Source organism: Ovis aries, chromosome 9, assembly GCF_016772045.2.
Source record: "Ovis aries strain OAR_USU_Benz2616 breed Rambouillet chromosome 9, ARS-UI_Ramb_v3.0, whole genome shotgun sequence".
Lineage (NCBI taxonomy): Eukaryota > Metazoa > Chordata > Mammalia > Artiodactyla > Bovidae > Ovis > Ovis aries.
The window spans coordinates 45,728,114-45,742,510 of record NC_056062.1 but is presented as its reverse complement, the minus strand read 5'-3'; the positions used below and the strand labels follow the sequence as shown (position 1 = coordinate 45,742,510).

At 41.0% G+C, this 14,397-nt stretch overlaps 1 long non-coding RNA gene across 1 annotated transcript; it reads right to left on the bottom strand.

The window, feature by feature from the left end:
• Positions 1 to 4,360: 4,360 nt before the first annotated feature.
• Positions 4,361 to 14,030, bottom strand: LOC132657214 (uncharacterized). The gene is made up of 2 exons (XR_009595057.1): positions 13,750 to 14,030; positions 4,361 to 8,838 (listed from the first exon to the last, which is right to left on the bottom strand). It is a non-coding gene; the product is annotated as an uncharacterized LOC132657214 (long non-coding RNA).
• Positions 14,031 to 14,397: the final 367 nt, after the last annotated feature.

Genomic DNA, 14,397 nt, shown 5'->3' with positions numbered 1-14,397 from the left:
CTTGGACAGGAGAGCACAGAATCTAATTTCAACCAGACTCCTCTCCTCAACTGGGAGCCTAGGTGCAGCACACATGGCATACAACTGGATTCAGCAGCCTGAATTTCCAATCAGAGTAAAAGCAGCATTTTTCTTTTTCTTCTCCATACAAAGTTGAATTTGGATTTAAAAGATCTGAGATTCACTTTTGTTACATACTTAGTTGATGACCAAGGGCAAATATGTCTTGATGTTTCAGTTTCCTGTTTCTGGAGGAGCTTCGACATAACAGAGGAGATTTTACATGACATACTGTGTGTTAATTAAATGGCATCATAGTTGGACATTTTCTAAGCTGTAAGTCTTATATGGCAGAGACATTCTGATTGCCTTTTGGATAGACCAGTGGGATCTGGGCTTAGGGTCATGCTTTTTGTCTTCTTTCCAAAAGAGTTAGTTGGAGAAGTTGCAGTTCGGTAGGGTCACAGACTAAATTGTGTGTGTCCATCATTCTTGGCTGCAGTCCACATGGATGCTCATTACCACAAATATACTGCTACAGGTAAGCATCATGAAACCATCCATTTCTTCCATAGATCAGAAAAGTTCATTTTTCTGAAAGAACTAATAAAGAAACAAGAGAACTGCAAATGTATTTTGGAAGCATTGTGAAAATTATGGACATTTGATCTCTGTCTAAAAATCCATAAATTCTCAATGACAACTACAACAATAAAATGCTTTTAAAATTTTCTTAAGTCCCCCTGGAGAATTAGAGAGGGGCTTTGAGAGTCTTAATGGTCTTAAAGGATAGGACTCCCCTGGTCTCAGTTTTCCCACATAAATAAGCCCACACCCTCAGTTATCTGAGTTATTTCCTTGTAAGCATCTCCTCCCAATCTTATTGATAATGTTATGGTTAAGATAGGGAAGGTGGGGAGGCAGGTTATGGCTTTAATGACAATGACATGAAAAGGAAACCAGGCACAGAAGAAAAGACCACAAAGGAAAATGTTAATTTAGATATGAGATTAGATTAAATACTGAAGTATTGACAAACTTGGCCTTGTCTATGGGTCTCAAGAAATTTATATGCTGGATTGCAAAGAGAAAAGCAGGGCTGCGCAAGGGTTGAACTTCCTGTGAGGCAAGAACCTCAGCTGTGAGGAAGCAGCTGAGTTCAGGAGGGGAGAGGTTCTGGGCTGCTCGTCCCTCCCTCCTAGTTCCCACACCCCCGGATGTGGAGGCTCCCCCAGGAGACCTTTCTCCTGAGAGATGTTGTAAACAAGTCAGCCAACCACTATGGGAGCTGATCTCCCTTCCTACCCAAAAAAGAGATGTGAGAAAAATCCATTTTCAACCTACTGCAGCACTGACAAGACTGGAACTTAAGAAACATTCTCAGGGAAAACAAAACAAAAAGCCCACAACAGCTTGCCACACTGACCTCATCATGGAACAAGTATGAGAGGCAGTGGGTGTGTTCCCAAAGCTTGAACGAAGTACAGACTCAATTTCAGGGAAAATATTTTCCTCCTGTCCCTCAGTGCACTAGAACACTTTGTCCTACTGTTGTAGGAAAGAAAGTGGGGCCAGAGGGGATGGTCAAGCCCCAGGTCTCAGGGGAGTCCCTAGGATGGGCCACCAAGTGTGGGTTCTTGGCTTTGAGCTGGAAAGAATTCAGGAGCGAGTCATAATGAAATGAAAGCTTTTCATTCAGGAAGATACATACTCCACAGCCAGAGTGTGGGCCAGCTTGGAAGGTAGAGGTGCCAGGGTGCAGGGCTGTCAGTTTTTATAGGGGTGGATAATTCATAGGCTAATTAATGAGTGGGACTCATTGAGCATCACTGACTCAATGGATATGAGTTTGAGTAAGCTCCAGGAGTTGGTGATGGACAGGGAAGCCTAGCATGCTGCAGTCCATGGGGTCGCAAAGAGCTGGACACAACTGAACTGAACTGAGTGAGTGGAAGGATTATTCCAACTATTTTGGGGAAAGGGTAGGGATTTCCAGGAATTGGGCCACCACTCACTCTTTGGCCTTTTATGGTTGACCTGGGAACTGTCATGGCACCTGTGTCGTTTAGCACATGCTGCTTGTTACAATGAGTGTATACTGAGATTTGAGGTCTATTGGAAGTCAACTCTTCTGCCATTTTGGACCTAGTTGGTTCTAATCAATTTATGTTATGTCCTCCATGGCTGTCATTCTTTTAAAGGTTGTGCCCTGCCCCCTTTCTGTCTCACTACTATCAAAGCACCCCACCCAGTTACAGAAAGTTTGGCTGAAGAAAAGGTATATTCCACAAAAATGACTTTCTATTGTGAATTATTATTGTAGCTTGTATTTATAACTTAATATGTTTTTGTATTCTCAGAATATGTCTGTGGACTCCCAGGCTTGAGAATAAACATTAAAATAGATAAAGGATAGTTTAGTCATGCCTAGTGTTGAATATCAGCACAGACAAGTAAATGCATGATATATATTAAGTTGCTTAATTATTGAGCCTAGTGGGATTAACACAGAGCCTGGCACATAGTAAGTGCTAAATATTTTTCTCAACCTATATTCACAAACGATTTCATACTCTATTTTGCACCATAATCTAGGTAAGAGGTCATTGAAGTGGCCTAAATTTATAAGATGTTTATTATCCCTTTGTTTCTTCTTCTTTTTTTATTTTGGATCAAAAATGAGGTTCAGGTAAACATACTGTTTTCTGTCTCAAGACAGGGCATTATCACTTTCTCATCTTGAAAGATCCTCATCTCTTTCACTTACTTCTAGGCACCGTGAAAGGTCAGCTTACTGGGTGGTACTAGTGATAAAAGCAAGTTAGATGTAAGAGACACGGGTTCAGTCCCCGGGTGGGGAAGATCCCCTGAAGGTGGGCATGGCAACCCATTCCAGTATTCTTGCCTGAAGAATCCCATGGACAGAGGAGCCTGGCAGACTGCAGGCTATGACATCAAAAAGAGTCGGACATGGCTGAAGCAACTTAGCGTGCACGTGCACATGTGGAAGGTAGAAACCACACAGATGGCACTCCTTGAAAACTCAGAAATGTTGAATAAAACAGAATAAGAAAAAATAATTTAAACTATATAGGCAAGTTCAAGAAAAGGAAAGAAAAAATTCTCTTCAATGCAAAAGTGAGGAGTGAAGGCAAAAGTAAGGCTATCGCTACGGATCTGAATAAAGGTTTTGAGGAGTGAGGTTTTGGGACCTATGCTGAGCCAGGAGAGATGGTCTGGGGGTTGTGGGAGAGGGGACAGGATAAATCACAGAGGGCCATGAATAAACCTGGCAGGCTTGAAGGAATGCACCTTCCATGAAACTGGAACTAGAAAATTCTACCTACTGTCTAAGCAATTTGATATCTTCAGAGATTTCTGAGAGGCACAGAGGGATATTAAAAACCCTAGTCAATAACATATGCAAGAGTGAGGTGTGAATTTGTACCATACTGTGGTTTGGGAAATTCACATGGAGGAAGTAACATAATAACTGGTGTGGATCTTAGGGTGCAGGAAGAATGCAAAAAATATGTAGAAATACTTCAACAACTCAGAATTCATGGCAGTTCCATGTAAGTAAATTCCACCAAAGATATGCTTGCATCTAAAATAAATGATTATTCATAAAAGGAAATGTACTAGCATCATAAAAAGACAATCAGTTCAGTCAGTTCAGTCGCTCAGTCATGTCCAACTCTATGTGACCCCATGGATTGCAGCATGCCAGGCCTCCCTATCCATCACGAACTCACAGAGTTTACCCAAACTCATGTTCATCAAGTCAGTGATGACATCCAACCATCTCATACTCTGTCGTCCCCTTCTCCTCCTGCCCTCAATCTTTCCCAGCATCAGGGTCTTTTCAAATGAGTCAGCTCTTCTCATCAGGTGGCCAAAGTATTGGAGTTTCAGCTTCAGCATCAGTCCTTCCAAAGAACACCCAGGACTGATCTCCTTTAGAATAGACTGGCTGGATCTCCTTGCAGTCCAGGGGACTCTCAAGAGTCTTCTCCAACACCACAGTTCAAAAGCATCAATTCTTCGGCACTCAGCTTTGTTTATAGTCCAACTCTCACAGCCATACATGACTATTGGAAAAACCATAGCCTTGACTAGATGGACCTTTGTTGGCAAAGTAATGTCTGCTTTTGAATATGCTATCTAGGTTGGTCATAACTTTTCTTCCAAGGAGTAAGCGTCTTTTAATTTTATGGCTGCAGTCACCATCTGCAGTGATTTTGGAGCCAAAACAAACACAACATATGCCCCAAAGTTGGGAAAAATAATAGAGCAGTTGACACGATATTGCCTTCCCCAGTGACGCTAGTGGTAAAGAACCCAATGCAGGAGACTTGAGAGGAGCGAGTTCGATTTTTGGTTGGGAAGATAACCTGGAGGAAGGCACGGCATGTTATAACTGCAAAAGGAATTTTTGACAAAATGTCAGCACTTGAGGTTTCTAAGAAGCCAAGACAAAGGACTACTGTTCTTTTACAGGGTGTATGTGTGTATGCTTGTGAGATTCCGATAGAGTCTAGAGTGACTTAGGAAGGAATTACCCATTACAGCCTGGAGTCTGTGATTTATCAAGACAGAGACCAGTCTTGGAGAGAGAATGGATGCAGAGAACTTTGCATATAGTTCAGTTCAGTTTAGTTCAGTTGCTCAGTCATGTTTGACTCTTTGCAACCCCATGAATCGCAGCACGCCAGGCCTCCCTGTCCATCACCAACTCCCGGAGTTCACTCAGACTCATGTCCATCGAGGCAGTGATGCCATCCAGCCATCTCATCCTCTGTCGTCCCCTTCTCCTCCTGCCCTCAATCCCTCCCAGCATCAGAGTCTTTTCCAATGAGTCAACTCTTCGCATGAGGTGGCCAAAGTATTGGAGTTTCAGCTTTAGCATCATTCCTTCCAATGAACACCCAGGCCTGATCTCCTTTAGAATGGACTGGTTGGATCTCCTTGCAGTCCAAGGGACTCGCAAGAGTCTTCTCCAACACCACACTTCAAAAGCATCTATTCTTTGATGCTCAGCTTTCTTCACAGTCCAACTCTTACATCCATACATGACTACTGGAAAAACCATAACCTTGACTAGACGGACCTTTGTTGGCAAAGTAATGTCTCTGCTTTTGAATAGGCTATCTAGGTTGGTCATAATTTTCCTTCCAGGGAGTAAGCGTTTTTTAATTTCATGGCTGCAGTCACCATCTGCAGTGATTTTGGAGCCCCAAAAAATAAACTTTGACACTGTTTCCCCATCTACTTCCCATGACGTGATGGGACTGAAAGCCATGGTCTTCGTTTTCTGAATGTTGAGCTTTAAACCAACTGTTTCACTCTCCTCTTTCACTTTCATCAAGAGGCTTTTTAGTTCCTCTTCGCTTTCTGCCATAAGGGTGGTGTCATCTGCATATCTGAGGTTATTGATATTTTTCCCAGAAATCTTGATTCCAGATTGTCCTTCCAGCCCAGCATTTCTCATGATGTACTCTGCATAGAAGTTAAATAAGCAGGGTGACAATATACAGCCTTGACGTACTCCTTTTCCTATTTGGAAACAGTCTGTTGTTCCATGTCCAGTTCTAACTGTTGCTTCCTGACCTGCATACAGGTTTCTCAAGAGGCAGGTCAGGTGGTCTGGTATTCCCATCTCATTCAGAATTTTCCACAGTTTATTGTGATCCACACAGTCAAAGGCTTTGGCATAGTCAATAAAGCAGAAATAGATGTTTTTCTGGTCTCTCTTCCTTTTTCCATGATCCAGCAGATGTTGGCAATTTGATGTCTGGTTCCTCTACCTTTTCTAAAACTAGCTTGAACATCTGGAAGTTCACGGTTCACGTATTGCTGAAGCCTGGCTTGCAGAATTTTGAGCATTACTTTACTAGTGTGTGAGATGAGTGCAATTGTGCAGTAGTTTGAGCATTCTTTGACATTGCCTTACTTTGGGATTGGAATGAAAACTGACCTTTTCCAGTCCTGTGGCCACTGCTGAGTTTTCCAAATTTGCTGGCATATAGCGTGCAGCACTTTCACAGCATCATCTTTCAGGATTTGAAATAGCTCAACTGGAATTCCATCACCTCCACTAGCTTTGTTCATAGTGATGCTTTCTAAGGCCCACTTAACTTCACATTCCAGGATGTCTGGCTCCAGGTGAGTGATCACACCATTGTGATTATCTTGGTCGTGAAGATCTTTTTTGTACAGTTCTTCTGTGTATTTTTGCCCCCTCTTCTTAATATCTTCTGCTTCTGTTAGGTCCATACAGGGCCGCAAAAGATATCTTTGCTGTTGTTTCAAAAGGAACTAGAAAAAAATCCATCATCCCAGTACAACAGCCAGGGAGCATTGCCATTTACCTGGAACTACTGGTGACAAAAGAAAAAGGGACAAGCCTGAAACTGGATGTCCCTCATAGCTCAGCTGGTAGAGAATCCACCTGCAATGCAGGATATTCCTGGGTTCGATTCCTGGATTCGGAAGATCCGCTAGAGAAGGGATAGGCTACCCACTCCAGTATTCTTGGGCTTTCCTTGTGGCTCAGCTGGTAAAGAATCTGCTTGCAATGCAGGAGACCTGGGTTCGATCCCTGGGTTGGGAAGGTCCCCTGGAGAATGGACCCACTCCAGTATTCTGGCCTGGGGTCGGACCCAACTGAGTGACTTTTACTTCACTTCACTGAAACTGAAACTGAATACCAGCCTGTTCCATATGGGATAGAGGGGCTCATACATATTTAGCCCTTTTGGGGAGCTAGTACCCTAAGGCCAAACACTCTGAGATGAGTGAAACCCAGAGATACTGGCAGAATCCAAAGCAGAACTATCTTCTGAGAATATAAACATGAACAGAGCACATGAAAAGCCCCTGAAGTAGCTCACAGCCTTACATCCACAACCATAGGAGAAACCAAGATGTAAATCTGCATATGGAGAGCAAAGGAGAATTAGCACCCCAAAATCTGGTGGTAAGAACAATCTGATTTATATTGTAAGTATGTTTATAAGTGCAACAGAGTAAAAGGAAGAAGGGAAAGAGGTGATGATTAGTGTCATGTGTTCTTAAACACTTGCAAGTTGGAGAAGAGTTAGAGACCATTTTGGACTAATGGAGATTTTAAGGAAAGACACTTAAAGGACAGAATAGAACGAACAGTTTCCAAGCTCATGGAGGGGTGGGGTGGAGAGCAATAAAAGTAAACTAAATTAACTAAATAGAGCAAAGGAAAAGAGGATAAAGAGAAGCAAAGGAAAAAGGTGGAAATAAGATGCACACACACACACACACACACACACACACAACAAAACTTGTGAAAAGAAGTTCAAATATGTTAGTAATGATAATTTCTTAAAATAAAATATTCCATTGTATGCATTTTTGTAACTTGCTTTACCAATCTCATAACTCACAGACTTTGTGAATAACTCCAACATTTTCTGACACAGTTAATATCCTTGTTTGTGTACATGTGTATATTATTATGCATGCGTGTGTGTTAAGTCAGTTTAGTCGTGTCCAACTCTTTGCAACCTGATGGACTGTAGCCCTCCAGGCTCCTCCGTCCATGGGGATTCTCCACCAAGAAAACTGGAGTGGGTTGCCATGTCCTCCTCCAAGGGATCTTCCAGACCCAGGGATTGAACTCAAGCATCCTGCATATCCTGCATTGACAGGTGGGTTCTTTACCACTAGCGCCACCTGGGAAGCCCATGTATAACTATATATACACACCATTAAGAAATGTCCTGTTAAATCAATAGGATATGATAGAAATGGAATAGTAAGATCAAAATATTGGTGCATTTTTTATTTTGTTAGTTGCTATCAACCAATTTAACTTGCAACAGAAAAATAATAGAGTGTCTGTTTCTCTACCCCTTGGCCATAGTCGTTCATCATTTTTGTTTGTTTTGTTCTTTTATCTTTGCCAGTCTGATGAAGGACAATGGTTTATTCAGTTCAGTTCAGTTCATTTCAGTCACTCAGTTTTGTCTGACTCTTTGCGACCCCATGAATCGCAGCATGCCAGGCCTCCCTGTCCATCACCAACTCCTGGTGTTCACTCAAACTCACATCCATCGAGATGGTGATGCCATCCAGCCATCTCATCCTCAGTCGTCCCCTTCTCCTTCTGCTCCCAATCCCTCCCAGCATCAGAGTCTTTTCCAATGAGTCAACTCTTCTCATGAGGTGGCCAAAGTACTGGAGTTTCAGCTTTAGCATCAGTCCTTCCAAAGAAATCCCAGGGCTGATCTCCTTCAGAATGGACTGGTTGGATCTCCTTGCAGTCCAAGGGACTCTCAAGAGTCTTCTCCAACACCACAGTTCAAACACATCAATTCTTCAGTGCTCAGCCTTCTTCACAGTCCAATTCTCACATCCATACATGACCACAGGAAAAACCATAGTCTTGACTAGACGGACCTTAGTCGGCAAAGTAATATCTCTGCTTTTGAATACGCTATCTAAGTTGGTCATAACTTTTCTCCCAAGGAGTAAGCATCTTTTAATTTCATGACTACAGTCACCATCTGAAGTGATTTTGGAGCCCAAAAAAATAAAGTTTGACACTGTTTCCACTGTTTCCCCCATCTATTTCCCATGACGTGATGGGACTGAAAGCCATGGTCTTCATTTTCTGAATGTTGAGCTTTAAGCCAACTTTTTCACTCTCCTCTTTCACTTTCATCAAGACGCTTTTGAGTTCCTCTTCACTTTCTGCCATAAGGGTGGTGTCATCTGCATATCTGAGGTTATTGATATTCCTCCCGGCAATCTTGATTCCAGCTTGTGTTTCTTCCAGCCCAGCATCTCTCATGATGTACTCTGCATAGAAGTTAAATAAGCAGGGTGACAATATACACTTGACGTACTCCTTTTCCTATTTGGAACCAGTCTGTTGTTCCATGTCCAGTTCTAACTGTTGCTATTACTATTGCTTAAATTTGTATCTCTCTTAATTTGACTTTTAGAATCATTTGTATTTTTTGTTTCTCCATTTGGTTCCCTATCATTACTTTTAAACTTCACAGCCAGAGCTAGATATCAAAATCTATCATTCCTTCCACGGGGTTAAGCCTCCTCCCCTCAAATAAATGATTCCCAAAGCCCCTGTAAGGCACCCGTGGGCACCCTTACCCACTCCCAGCCTCAGCTCCGGCTGCTCCTTCTTTTTCTCTCTGCCCTACTATCCCACTGGTCCCTTCTCAACTAGTAATATCAATTATATAATATTCATGATACCATGTCATTTACTCTACACAATAATTCGCTATTTACTATATAGTAAATTTTGTCAACTCATCTCCCATTATCTTCTCTTGTTCTTTACCATTTTTCTTGATTCAGTTGTTAGATTTTAAAATATGGGTTTGTATGGGAGTTCCCTGGTGGTCCAGTGGTTAGTACTTGGCACTTTCACTGCCAAGGGTGGGTGTTCAATCCCTGATCAGGGAACTAAGATCCTGTAAGCTGTGTAGCATGGCTAAAAAAATAGAGAAATAAATAAGATGTGGATTTATGGAGCATTTTTATAAAATGAAAAGTGATTTCTATTATATGTGTAGCAGATTTTTTTCTGAACTGATTGCACATGTTCTTATTTTTTATGTTAAGACCAAATTTATTGATATTGTGCCTTCTGTTTTTTTAAGTTGTATGTTTAGAGGTCTTCCCATTCTGTGTATGTATATGTATATAAGACAAAGAATATTGCTTGTTGTTTGGTTTTACAAGGATTAAATTATTAGTCTTTGCTGCTGTAGTCGCTAATGAACTATGTACCCTAAAGGGAATTCAGAACCGAAAACACTAAGTAACACTGAGCAGTTATTTCTGTAGCTATTATTTAATATAACATATTTAACTTTTTATTTATTTTGATAGATATCAACTGACTATCCACTATGAGGCCATAAGAAATAAGCCTCTCCTGCTTCATTTCTGTTTTCCTTCCTTTCCTTTCTTCTTGCCACCACCATGTAATAGTTGATTGTATTAGTTTTTGGTTCTCATAGTAGTTAGCTTCATGATATTGAAAAGACACTTTAATTACCAGATTTATCAGCTTTTAAAACAAAGGATTGACGCTTGTCTCTTGAGCAAGGAATCAGTTTTATTTATGCTATTTCCCCAACTCTCTACAAAAGTATTTAATTTTGCCTATGTTGTATGTGTACATTTTTTGATGTTAGGAGTAATCTTTCAGAGATAGTCCAATGAGAACCATCTCTATATCGCATTGTCAGAACTGGAAATCCAATAAGAATTTATGTCTCAACCAAAACAAATATACTTTAAAAGGGAAGGAGATTTTCCCACAGTCAATAAAGAGTTAATCAAGGGTTTTCAGAAGGAATTTAGACAGAATAAACGCCTGTACAACAGAGAAAAGAATAAGTTGAGTGGTCTAAGAGTAGCATAAAATGACTCAGTTCTTACAGAGTACTTTTAAGACATCAATTTATATTGTCTCCTTAAAGAAGTGTTAGTATATAATAATGTTGCGAGAAAACGTTGTGAGACAAAGATAATATTTGTGAAGTGAAATAAGAATGGTATGTTTTAGCTTCATCTGCCTAGTGCCTTATATAAACACATTTTGTTTGCTCACTAGGAAGAATTAGTTGAGTACACAGTCACTGGACAGCTTGACATCTTGTCAAGAGGTGGAGTCTGCACTACTTGTCTAACTATGCAAACTTTTCATTTTGAGTTAAGTGAAAGAGGCAGTTTCTAATGGGTTTGTCTTTTGCATGAGAACCTCTTCACATCTCATGTGACCCCAGGAGAAAATGCCATTGGGTTTTCTTGGATTAGAATTAGGACCACCAGAATTGGATGTGAGTTTTATTTTCTGGGTCAGGGAGAGCCTAAATGTCTATGGGGTGACAGTTGCTCTCTCAGTTTAGTTTCAGTTGCTTGCCTGCGTGCTCACTTGTGTCTGACTCTTTGGGACCCTATGGACTGATGTAGCCTGCCAGGCTCTTCTGTCCATGGGATTCTCCAGGCAAGATACTGAAATGGGTTGCCATTTCCTCCTCTGGGGATCTTCCTGACCCAGGGATTGAACCCACGTCTCTGCATCTCTTGCAATGGCAGGCAGATTCTTTACCACTTCACCATCTGGGAAGCCTCAGTTGTTTAGGAAGTCTCAAATGGGCAGTTCCTGGGGTGGACTTTTATATACACTTAAGCAATTGAGCCTGCCTGGAGTGCATAACATTTATAGACAAGGGTTATCTTCCACTGTCTGAATGTGCTGATCACAAGTGCATCTTAACATTGCTTAACTTAACATTGCTCATTCATTCATGCATGTATAACCATAAATAAAGATTCCCACTGACTTGATTGTGAAGTAGACCTGCCATATCCCATTGGAGTTCTAACACTGCTCAAACAGTATTTTCAATGTTCTGGAATACAGACTCAATATATTGAAACCAGAGAGACAAACATTGCTGCCAAAAATGGCCCAGCAATTCACAAGCTTCAGCTACCATGCTTAAAATGTCATCAATATTAATCACATCTACCAAATTGTGCTCAGTTGCTCAGTCATGTCTGAATCCTTGTGACTCCAATGGACTGTAGCTCTCTGGGCTCCTCTGTCCCTGCATTTTACAGGTAAGAACACTGGAGTAGGTTGCCATTTCCAATTCCAGGGAGTTTCCCAATCCAGGGATCGAACTCACATCTCTTGCATCTCCTGCTTTGGCAGGCAGATTCTTTACCGTTGCGCCACCTGGGAAGCCTTTACCAAATAACCATCCTAAGAAAGTCAGTCTCCTTCCTACGTGTTCTAACTAAACGTAGTGCTTCCAGCTCAGAGATGATTTTCAATCAATATCTCCATTGTGTTAACGTTCCTGCAGCTTGGCTCTCAGCCAAGGCTATGCCCAAGACATGAGCCCTGTGTTCCTGGAGCGAATTCAGCCTTTCTTATAGGGTGCAGGTATTTAATCACTTCATGTCCACACAATATCACTGTGAGCCCTGGGAAGCATAACCACATTTCTGTTTTTATTTTGTCACTCACTCCCCTGACTGGTTTGTTTTCAGTGGTTTAACTCAGCCTTTAGCCTAGAGGTTGTTTCCTTTACATGTGTTGTACAAAAGTATGCAGGAATCTTGCCAAGAGGCAGTATAACGAATGTTGGAAATGGGATGGGTTTTAAGGTCAGACGGACCTGCATTTGAGATCTGGCTCTGTGACTCACTTATTAAGCAACCTAGGGAAGTTTACTTAACTTTTCAAAATCTTATTTTTGCATCTGTAAGGGTGCATGCTATCCTCCCAATTTTAAAAAACTGAAAATTAGAAATAAAGCCATATATGTAGTAGATATTAAAAAAGAAATAGCTTTTCTGTTTACGGGTATGTATACATTGAAAGAAAAAGATTCATAGAAAAATTATGACATTAACAATACTATTAAGGGGGGGGGGGAAGGAAAGAAAACATAGTTGTTACCATAAGAGAATAAGCTACTCCTACAATTTTTAGTTCTAATATTTGTTAATATATTCATATAAAAAAGTATTTCACAAATTTTGAGTTACAGATGACTCAATCCAACAAAGACCTCAATCCACAGGGTTTCACTGGTGGCTCAGCCGGTAAAGAATCTGCCTGCAATGCAGGAGATCCCAGTTTGATCCCTGGGTCAGGAAGATCCCCTGGAGAAGGGAATGGCATCCCACTCTAGTATTCTTGCCTGCAGAATTCCATGGACAGAGGAGCCTGGCAGGCTACAATCCATGGAGCTGCAAAATGTCTGACACAAGACTGTGTGAGGATTGTGCAGAGTGCCATGGGAAATTTAAGATGCATTGAAAAACCTTTGTTTTCAATGGTCATATAACCCAACATTGTGAGAGGGCAGAATAAGGACATTATAACATTGACATCATAAGCAAAGCATCCCAAAAATTACCTAAGAACTGAGAATGCTATGTTATTTTAAAGAAAGAACTCATGTCTGGTTGGGGGGTGGGGGGAAAATTAGGAAGAACTTCAGAAAGGAGGAAATCTTTGAACTGACTCTGGCAAGATGGGTAGGAACTCCCCTATGGGGGATGGAGAAAAGGCATTCTAGAAGAACAAAATAAAAATAAAAGTAGCTGCCAGTGGTTCACATTTTTCTAAGTGCCAGACATTCTAATAAATACACTATATCATTTAATCTCTGAAGTGGTCCTGTGAAGTAAGCATTATATCCTTTAATAAAATAGAGCCAAGGCACAGAGAGGTTAAGTCATTTGAGTGAGGTGAAATAGCCAGTAAATAAGTTCAGTCTTTCTTGTTGAATCAAGATCTATCTGATTCTAAAGTCACAATAGTAAACACTCTTCAATGTTTCCTGTAGTATGTCTGTAAAAATTAGGTAGCAATTCATTTTCCAGTTAAGCCTGGAGCTGTGTGGGACGGTCAAATGGGCAAGAGCTTTGATTGAAAAAGCAAGACTTATTTTTAAAAAGCAGAGGGGTTTTGGAAATGTAGCAAAACAATTAAAATTTTGCCTTGAATATTAATTTGACTGTGGTATTTAGAATAGGGCCAGAGACAAATGAAAGTTAAATAATTATTTTGGAAGTTATTGCAATAGTCTAAGCAAGGCATAATAAAATTTGAACTAGCTTGGAAATAAGAAACATTGTCTAAGAATTATCAGATTATCTAAGAACTGTTCAATATAGAGGTTTCCCAGGTGGTGCTAGTGATAAGGAACCCACCTGCGTATGCCGGAGAGGCAGGAGATAAGGGTTCAATCCATGAGTCGAAAGATCCCCTGGAGGAGGGAATGGCAACCCTCTCCCGCATTCTTGCCTGGAGAATCCCATGGTCAGAGAAGCCTGGCAGGATATGGTCCATAGTGCTGAGACGCAACACAACTGAAGCAACTTAGCACAGCCATAGCACATTCAATATAGAAACTCACTGAGTATTCTTTCACAAAATAAGGATAAACTCAAAGGTTGCTGTTGTAAAATAAAGAATTTGACTGGCATTTATCCCTGGCTCCTGGAAGTGAGACTGAATCTTTGGAATTTCCCAAGTGATAGTATCTTGCTATTCAGGAGCCTATGGGATCACTCTGAATTTACGCTAAGAGACGAGGTGACTCAGGATTTGGGCTCATTACCAGAAAGAACAGTCACGTGAATAGGAAACTGAGATAAGAGATTGAGTTCAATCATATGGCTAATGATTTAATCAATCATGTTTGTAGAGTGAAATCCCAATAAAAATCCTGGATGCTGAAGCTCCCTGGGGCTTTCTGACTAGTGAAGCCATTGTGGGAATATGATGAGTATTAATTCATAGAAAGGGAGGGCACAGAAGGTATGTATTTGGAACCCTTCTAGACCTTACCCAATGTG